The sequence below is a fragment of the Pinus tabuliformis genome, chromosome J (genome assembly GCF_031772625.1).
Source record: "Pinus tabuliformis cultivar Carrire ecotype Pingquan chromosome J, CPIR1, whole genome shotgun sequence".
Classification (NCBI taxonomy): domain Eukaryota; kingdom Viridiplantae; phylum Streptophyta; class Pinopsida; order Pinales; family Pinaceae; genus Pinus; species Pinus tabuliformis.
This window is the reverse complement of record NC_142295.1, coordinates 449007961-449018253: the sequence shown is the minus strand read 5'-3', so window position 1 is coordinate 449018253 and position 10293 is coordinate 449007961.

The window sequence follows — 10293 nt, the reverse complement described above, 5'->3', positions numbered from 1 at the left end:
CAAAACACCTCAAAGATTCCGGGGGGTGGAAGCAGTATCAATTATGCCACTGACAAAATCATGGGCCTCCAACCATTAAACACTGTTGAAGATGCCATTCCCATCATCCTTTACCTTCGTAGCAAAGGCCTTCAAAGGCTGGACCAAATCTCAAAATGGGATGCTGAGAGCGGTGCTTGGCTTAGCTGGGAATTCCCATTTATTCCCCCAAACTTGGATTCAAGCTTCCAAGTTCTTCTTAAAAATCTTCAAAACAGAGCCCCTATAAAAAAAGGAGCATTAGATGGGCTTAGATGGGATCCCACGGGTTCAGGTTACTCCATCAAATCCGGTTACCAATTCCTCTGCAATAATACTTATCAGGCTCCCATCTGGAATCATTGGAAAATAATTTGGAATTCTGAGGCAATCCCAAAGGTCAAATTCTTCATCTGGCTGCTGCTCAAGGGTAGAATTCTCACCTCGGAAAATTTGAGAAAGAGAGGGATACATGGTCCCTCAATCTGTCCTAACTGCTGCTCCGAGGAGGAAATCATCCACCACCTATTTCTTGATTGTGCCTTTGCGAAGAAATGCTGGAACATCATGGCCAACCTGGGCAACATAACTTGGCATCCCCAGCAAAACATTGCTGAGACAATTCAACACTGGAGAAGGAATTGTCCTTGGAAAGATAAGCGAAGCAAGATTGTTAAAAGAACCTGGGACATCATCCCCCACAACCTCCTCTGGAAAATCTGGCTCACTAGAAACAAGAAAATATTCCAAAATAAAGAAGGCAATATCTGGGAAACATGTAGCAGCGCTCACCTTCTGGCTCAGGAGACGATGAGTGTTAAATGCTCAGGAATAACTAAAGCAACTGATTATACAATTGAAGAGCGGATCATGATCAGGCATATTCTAGGCAATTCAAGCCATCATCAGAGAATTCAGAGAAAAGTCATGAAACTCAATCATAAGACCAAAGAATGGGAAATAAGGCTACCATCTCAGGAATTTAAAAGATGGCTAACGAGTAATAATTGTCCAATCCTATTCTTTGACGGAGCCTCCAAGTCCAACCCAGGACCAGCAGGTGCAGGAGGTATTATTTTAGGCGAATCAGGAGAAGAAATATGCAGCTACGAATGGAGTTTAGGGGAAAAAACAAATAATAACGCCGAGGCTCTTGCTCTGTATCAAGGACTGCTGCAACTAAAAAATAGGGGAATCAAAAATGCACTTGTTCTAGGAGACTCCTCTATAATCATTGGCTACATGAACCATTACAGGATATCCTCAAACAGTAGTCTTCAACAGCATCTTCAATGCATCAGCCTCCTCACCAATCACTTTGAAAAAATCTGATTCTGCCATATCCTTCGCACATACAATGGGGAAGCGGATAAACATGCTAATAAAGCAGTTGGACATCAGGAAGGAACACTGAGGCACAGTCAACGAGCCTTCTTCCAACCTCTGCCATGAACCAGGACGACTCGGGAAATACCCAAGCACGCAAACTCAGCAAGCGCGTGAAGGGGATAGCAAAAACTGCCCTTGGGCAAATTTCGAAAATCTCAAGCAATCTCAGTGAGAATACGGCCCTCAGATCAGCTGACATCCCAAGGGATTTTCATAATTATAGTGAAGGACGGAGGAATGATTCTGCTACTGCAGACAATCGTCCTAAAGATATTGGAAAATATCTAATTATCACTGAGGATCGGATCTCTGATAAGAATCCAGGTTGCTGCAGCTGGAACCGATCCATAAATACGAGTATAGGAAAGCACTTCATGGTCTATCATCTCTGCGACCAAGAGCAGCCCCGTGAAAGAGGAGAAAGCGCTCAGGATCAGCTACGAAGGAGACCGTTTGCTCTGGTATCGGCTCCCTATCCTTTGCATAAATTTTCTCTAATTAATCCTTCGGTCTTTTTCAGGGAAAGCTTTGAAGGGAAACCTGGAGATCCAGATCCCCTTCTTCACTCTCATCTACCTTGCTGGCCGTCCCCCTGCCTCTCATCTTGCTTTCCCAGCTTGCATCTTTCCGGCTCTTCTCTCCTATTTTCAAGATTTCAGGTTCTTCCTATTCATCTCTCTCTGAAACTCAGATCGGTGGGCTCGCCCCTCTGTCTTTCTTCTGCCAAGAACCTGCGCTCATCTCCCATATCCTCAAGAAATTATCTTTCAGCTCTGCGCACTATCTCTCATATTTTTCCTATCTACCTCTTTTTGATACTGAAGGCGGCGGGATCGATTCTCTGTTCTCTTTCTGTCAATATTTTGCGCACTATTACCCGGCCCTTAATCCTTTGCAGTAAGAAGGATTCATCAGACCATCCTTGTGAATCTGTTCCTCCTAGAACCTATCCCTCTATTGCAATGGCTCGCTCTGAGCAATGTTTTCACTGCCGCGACCTCCAAGCTGAATTCGACGAGGTCAGAACTCAACAACGCATCCTGGAAGATCAAGTGCGACATATGGAAGCTAGACATGCTGAGCAGATTCGAAGTGTGGAAGCTAAATTCGAGGAGCAGTTCAGAAATCTCCATGCTAAATACCGTACAGAAATGAATCTGTTTCTCCACAGGGTTCACTCACTTCAGGAGCAGTTCAACGGGCTCAACAACAGATGCATCCATGCCGAGGAGTCGCTGGTAATTCTAAGGGAAATTTTGGAAACAAAGCAGAAGGAGAAATCAACATCTTCAAGCGCGAAGCCAATGGAAGAAGAGCAGCACCCCGAGGACTCTACAGCGAGAAATATCAGTCATATTTCCATTGACTAATTATGTATTGCAAATGCAAATTTTTGTGTCATCAGTTCGTCCGGATCTATAGTAGTATTAGCTCTTCAGTAGTTAGAATCTTCAGAAATCACCTCAGGGATAGGAAACTCATGCTCTATCCTTGGACATGCAATGCTCTTGAAGCAAATTTTGTACGGCTTTATGCCTTATCACTTTTTTTTATCAATATATAGCAACCGACTCTTTTAAAAAAAAAAAAAAAACAACAAATTGGGATCATAAATAGAGACAAACCCATTCTTACTTGCATATGTATATATGTTTTTTAAATAGATTAGAAAAACAAAAATATCTACAGAACATGTGCATTCTTAGTTATGATTAATGTTAAATACTCATTTTTTTTCTTTTTTTCTTTTTTCTTTTTTAAATTAGACCCGATTTTGTGGTCCAACGGCTATGTGTGGAGGTTTGTTCCCCGCAAGTCCAGCGGTCCAATCCCGGACAGGACTATGTACGCCTAAGAGCTACTCTAGGCACGGTTTCTTCAATTGAAAAAAAAATATATATATTTCAATCCATTATGACTTTATGACACCCCTCCTAGAGTTCACCTCTCAATATCGATGCTTGCACAAAATACACAAATGAATTTAAAGTTATAATTGAAAATTTTGTTTGAAACTCAATTAATCTTTTCAATTGTTTGCTAAAAAGGACCAAACTAAAAGATATATAATTAAATATATAAAAATGAAAGGATAATTTTATGGTGATATGATTAATGTTAAACCCTATTTTTTGATGTTGTTTTATGGTTGATAATGGAAATAAATTCATGATGGGAAAGAGAAATGGTTACTCTCTTTGTTAATATCTCATTTTCATTGTGTTGGTTGTGGTTCAAATTTTGTTTTTCTTCTTCTCCTAATCATATAGTGACCTCTTTTTAATCATTGTTTTTTACTTTGCTTAAAAGGAATGTTGGTTGTACAAGGACGTAGTGTTGGCTTGTTAATTTGAGTTTTGTTAGTTGTATGTTTCCAATTGATGTAGCTAACATTGAGGTAAGCATATGGATCTCATCCCTAACTTTGCATGTGTTTTTCTTGAATGCATTTTATGTGGATGAATGATTTCTTTTTATTTCCTTAATGTTTATATTTAAAAATGGTTTATCCATGGATATAATTGCAAAATTAATTTTAAAATTATTGAAGTCGCTAGAATATAAGTTGAAGGGAGATAACCGCTAATAATTGCTTTTGTTTGGAATGCACTAATGACAATTATAACATTGTGTATACCCTAAATTTCTAATCTTTGAGCATTAAACTAGTGAATGTTTACTTTTCTTGAGAATTTGTGTTTACGGTTAGTAATTATGGGTTTCTCTCCAAACACAACTTCATTTGAATTCCTATATCTTAGTGTTATTTAGCAAATTGTGTGAATTAACCAATGATAACCTCACCAAATTTCTTCATCTTGGAAGTGAATTGATAATTTTATATGTTTATATGTATTGTAGAAGACACTCTAGACTTTACATGGTTGTTTTGAGAAATTATGATTCAAGATGTTCTTATAACAAGCCTTCAACTCATAAACCTTTGAGCGTAGCTTCCACTTTGATAATATATTAATGAGATGAGCTCTCCCATAACTTATTTAGACTATTATTCCCTAAACTTGCATTTCATTACATTTATTATTATTTTATTAATTTTCTATTAAATGCAAGATATTGATAATTAGTTATGTGAATATGTAAATGTACACTAAATATTATTTTTTTAAGTAATAGTCATAAAATTTGATGAGTCACTTGTGATTGTTACAAAATTGTGAGTATGAAAAATATGATGGATGTGAATTATTTTTTATTTTTTGGTTTTTTTTTTTAAGCTTTCTTTAAATTTTATTAATAAAATAAAATGTATAATGCTTTTATAAAAAATATATATCATGATAGAAGTTTTTATGAGCTTATATAAAGCATTACATGTTGAATGTATTGTCATTGATGTTCAAGTGGAGCTTGTTGACTGTCCATTATCATTTATCTCATTGTTGTATACCTAAAGTTGCTTTTTATTATTGAGTGTTGGTAGTCTAGCTTGTTTGTTGAGTGCTGGATGTGTAGCGAAAGTAGCCTATCCTTGTAGGTATTTTGTCTACAATATTTTAGTCCAAAAGAGTTAGAAAGATTTCAAGTTAGACATATTTCTCAGAGACATTTCCAAAGGTATACGACACTGATTCTAACTCCTAGGGAATGAAGAGAAAACTTGTTTTGCAGTAAGGAAGTTCAGCAAGCTTCAAGGTATCTGGGCAACCAGACTAATCCAAGGTTGTCCAAGGAAACCACTTAAGAGAAAGGTCAGATCTAGATTTCCTAGCCTTAACTAACAAGTGATCTCCAAGTAGTGATGCAGTGCCAAATGAAAATGTGAAGTGGTAGTACTGGTTTCATAGGTTATTGATGCGAAAACTGGAGGATAGGACATGCGGCACCCATTTTCAGCGCTTTTGGGTATCAAAGTGACAGATGGAAGTTGACATGTGGCAAGTGCATGATAGCTTTGGACACATGGCGAGGTTTAGTTCATCAACATTGATGACATGGAAGGTAAAATTGGTAGGTTAACGTGGAAAGGGAGTAGCGTTGAGCTAGAAGAGTTATTTGTGCATCAATGTGTCTGAGGGTGTAGGAAATAATCGCATCAATATTTTTCCTGAATCCATATTTGAATAAGTCACAATAGAAATCGTTAAGGTTCCATCTGGGTCAAAATTCCAAGCTCTAGATATCCAGGCATCTAGGGGTTGAGTAGTGCATGTGCCTTTGGGAGATTGAAGAAGGCTCTAATACCATATCTCTTGGACACTAGCCTTAGCACCATTCTTAAGGAGAAGTAGATCCCTAGATTTTTTTATTGTGTAAATATTTGGATCTTGACCCTGTTCAAAAGCATGGTACCAAGCATAGCTTAGAACTAAGACTAGATATTAGGTTTCAGAAAGATTTTTATAACATAATTTGTCCAGATCACATAGGTCAATTGGCTTAGAAACCATTAAGCTAAGATCATATTTTTGTCTCTTGGTCCCATGGTTTAAGGTGGTTAAAACTCGATGGTTTCAGTGAAATATTTGGTGTTTTAGGTGCCAATGTTAGTTAAAATATTAAATTAAAAGGAGACCGAAATGGGGACAAGTAAGTGATGTCAGTTGATATATAAATGTTTCAAAAATGATATGATAAGTGAGAAGCTCCATGCATAAAGACCAGAGGAAGTGAAGTAGACAGGAAGAGGCATAAGTGTTCAAAAAATAACAAGAAAAGAGAGTTCAGCTATAAAATGTGCAATGATACTACAAAAACTAGAGTTGAGTGTCAATCATTGCAAATATAAGACAAAGTATATAGAGGTGTGTTGTGGATAGGATTTTTGTTAAGATTAGTTGAGATATGAGTCTTCCATGTCAAGGAAGCATTGCATATCTGATTTTTTGAGGAATTAATTGAGAAAATATTAGATAAAGGAAGTTGATCTCAGAGAAAATATTATTGTGATAGTCATACTTGAATCAAAGTACCACATATATGAGTCTAAAAATGTATGAAAGAGGGATTTGAGTGGCTGAAGCAAGTCGGTGCTTGTAGATGAGGGGATTGGAGTCTCCTTCAGGTCAGTGCATGTAAAGATCAGGGGGTTGGTAACTCTAGCAAATTGGTGCCTACAAACAAATGCAATTTGGTGCCTCAAAAAAGTGGTTTCTTGCAAAGAAAAAGATGTTTGATTCCTACAAAATCTTATGTAAACTGAAGTTGGTTCTTGCATTTACATTAAAATTAAAAAGAAGATTTGTGGTTTTCTCCCGTGTGAGTTTCCATGTAAATATCATGTGTTCAAATGATCTATGTGATTGTTGCATTACTTTGTGAATGAATGAATTTGATTGGATAATTATAAAATATTGATTCACCCAACCACCCCCACCCCCACCCCCCCAACCCACACCCCAAGTATTTTCCTAGTTTCTAGCACTACTTTGTGGATTGACTAAATGAAAGGAAGCAGAGGTGTAGATTATACTTCCTAAACTAATATATGAGAAAATAATGTGTAGGAATCAAATAAATATAATAGTTTTAAATACATGAAATGAATAAAAAACCATTAATTCCAATGTGTTAATGGAGGGTTGAAGAGTAATCAACTTAAATAGCCCAAAGATTAGTGAAATACATCCAGAACCCATTCACTCAACTAATATGGAGTAAAGAAGTGATTTAATGTCAATAAAATAATTTATAGGTAAAAAGAAGTGTAAAAAAATGGTCATAAAGGAAAAACACCAAGCTGAATAAGCATAATAAACCACTTACTTAGGATAAGCTAGTTGAATCTAATATTGATGTGGAAAGTTGAGGTAAATTGTTATGTTAATCAAGTGATTTTACGTCCAAAAGAAGAGAACTAATTACTGTGAGGGATAGAGAGAAATATGAGCCTCTTTAAAGAGTTTTCGAGATCTTTTTACATTAATTACTTAAGTGGTTTCTTTTTTTAGGATTGGAATTTACTTTTTGCTAACTCAATGTGACTTTAAAAAGTCAAAAAAATCCTTAAGAACAAGGAAAAAAATCTTGAGAGTGTGTTTGTTACTTGCTTGAGGCTCAAGGAAGAGTTGTAATGCTAATTTAAGGCTCAATGGTGCATTATAATTTTTCACTAAGTTTTAATGGTGTGAAAAAAAGAGGCAAGGAGGCTAAAATATGGGCTCTAGAGGGAAATTTTGAGGGCATGGCGATGGACTAAGGCTCAGTGGGGAATTATAGCACTAACCATATGATCAATGGAGCATTATAGCACTAGGAAGAGGCTTAATGGAGTGTTATGGAGGCTCAAAAAGGAGATAAATTAACTTGAAGAACCAAGTTACAAGGTTATAGTGTTGCCTTGAGGCCCAAATGCGTGCTATGGCACTAGATAGAGGCTTAGTATTATGATATGGAAGCTTGACAAGTCTAATGTTTCAGAGAAACACACAAAACAAGGATTTTCCCAAGGTTGTATCACTACCTTAAGGCTCAAAAGGGTGTTATAGTGTTGGCTTGAGGTCTAGGAGGACACTACACATAAGTTCAAAGGCTTAAAACCAAGTTGCAAGGCTAAGGATAAGGCAATAGCATTGGGATAAAGGTCATTGGGGTGTTATAGCACCAGGTAGAGCTCTAAAGGAGTGCTACATCTCCTCACAAAGGCTCAGACTTGCAATGAAAATTAAGTGAAAAACTCTATCTAAGAGTTCCTATAGTATGCTAAAGAGATGAAAAGTCCCTTTCTACAACTGGACTAAGGTTTAGTGCATCACATTGTTGTTAGATTGGTCAGGTTCATAAACATTCCTCCTATGTCTAAAATTATCAAAGGATGATATAAGTTATAAGTTCTAGCCAAAATTTGCAAGGCAAATTCTTCATTGATTTGACTAGGTGGGCCCCTCAATTCTCCCGAGATCAAGGCACTAAAAGAAATTGAGGAGGTTTTTTTGTAGGAACTAGAACAGAGGGATAATATGAAGTACCCATATAAGACAATTTAACTCCATCCACTTGCATGTTCCCATGGGATTTTTTCCCTAATATAGAGGGACAAGAGCATGAAGAAGATGCCAACCATGATGAAGCTTTGGTTGGTCAAGATCAAATGTATCCTTTTGAAACCAAACTAATTTGCCTATGACTAGTTTTAGACCACATAAACATTCACATGCTTTGGTGTTGAATGATAAATCTAAAGTATGTTATAGTATAGTAAACTATTTGAAAAGGAATAAAATACAATATCAATATGCCTATTTTGCTAAGGATATAAACCAAACTATTGTTGTATTCCATTATGTAGTTTCTTCTAAGAATCCTACACAAAGTATAATTGTTGTTATGAATAAGGAAACTAAATATGACTATCCACCTTTATTTTTAACCTTGGATATATTCAATCAAAATATAAATAATTTTCATAAAAGCTAGGGATTTTTCTTTCCATATTCCATACTCCATTTTATAGATACCAAGATCATAACCAATCAAAGGTTCAAGGAAAACCATTCAACTTGACCACTTACAAGTTAAAATATTAGTAGAACTAGAATATGTAGTCGTTTAATAGTAGCATATTCTAGGGTTAAACAAATTATGGATGTATTCATACTTTATATTCTAGATGTTTATGTTATGCTACTTAATTATAACCAAGTACTTTTTTTTTGTAGGTTGGTCACACATATAGCTACCTTGGAAAGGGAAACTGTTGATGTAAACACTGAGCGTTATATGAAACATGCAATGAAAAAATTATGAAGTAAAAATGAACTCATGGTGAACATAAATGTTGTAGTACCTTCTATGCACTTAGATGTAGACTTAGGTAACACTTTCCTCATTTTCCCTCTATATTTTCATAATTAAAAAATTACTAAATTATAAGATTACACCATGATTATTTTGTAACTAAAATAAATTCAACAAAACAAAATTCTTTTCCATGTCAAGTGAATGTACACGTCATTCGTGAAAATAATCCCCATGACTCCTTGATCCAAGCATGTGACTACTTTAATGAGCATCACAAGGCATTAAATCTATAGATTTCATCATGATCCTTGAGAGGAGTGATTTTTAGCTTAACCTAGTCTAAAAATAGCATAATATTGAGGGCATACACCTTCTCCACTTGAATTTTTTTATATTAGTTAAAGATAGGTTATTAAAACTACATCATGGGTATAAAAATAAAAAAATGTTTGAAGGACATGTTCAATGTTGCCTTCATCGGGCCATAAAAAGGATGTGACTCGGTAAAATATTTATGTTATATGTATCGAAAGGATGGCACTATATAGTGGCACTGGCACTATAGGAATTGAAGGGGGATAATGAATCCATTTTATATGCTAAAAAGGTGTCAAGAAGGAATGAAGCACGACCTTCCTTCTCGTCAATCCAATTTGTGAGGGACTTGCACGAGCTCATAAGTGAAAACCCTATACACTGACCATCCTTATTCAAATCCTAATCAAATATTTTGTACTTGGTAATGTTTAATGTGCCTAGATTTTGATTTACTTCATGCTTGAAGTAGAAGAGTTAAGTGAACATCATTAATGTTATATGGATTAATTGCAAAGAATTAAGTACCTATAATTTTAATAATAATAATATATCACTAAGAATGTGTAAATGTTCAACCAAGCAATGTGTTTATCTTTAGTCCCTCCCTCCCCTACCAATACACACACATAATGTTTACACATGCTTGATGATATGAAAAATCGATAAAGTTTTATAACCAATTTGAGTATCATTTTGAATTTTATATTAAGGAAAAATATGATGAAATGATAGAAAAATTCAAGAGACAATTTTACACTTGTTTAAATTAGTATAGATTTCTAAAGTATTGATGGAATTGAAGAGCTATTGTTTGACTTGATGGCATGAAGTGTAATACCCTTGCCAGTTTATGATGTAAAATATATG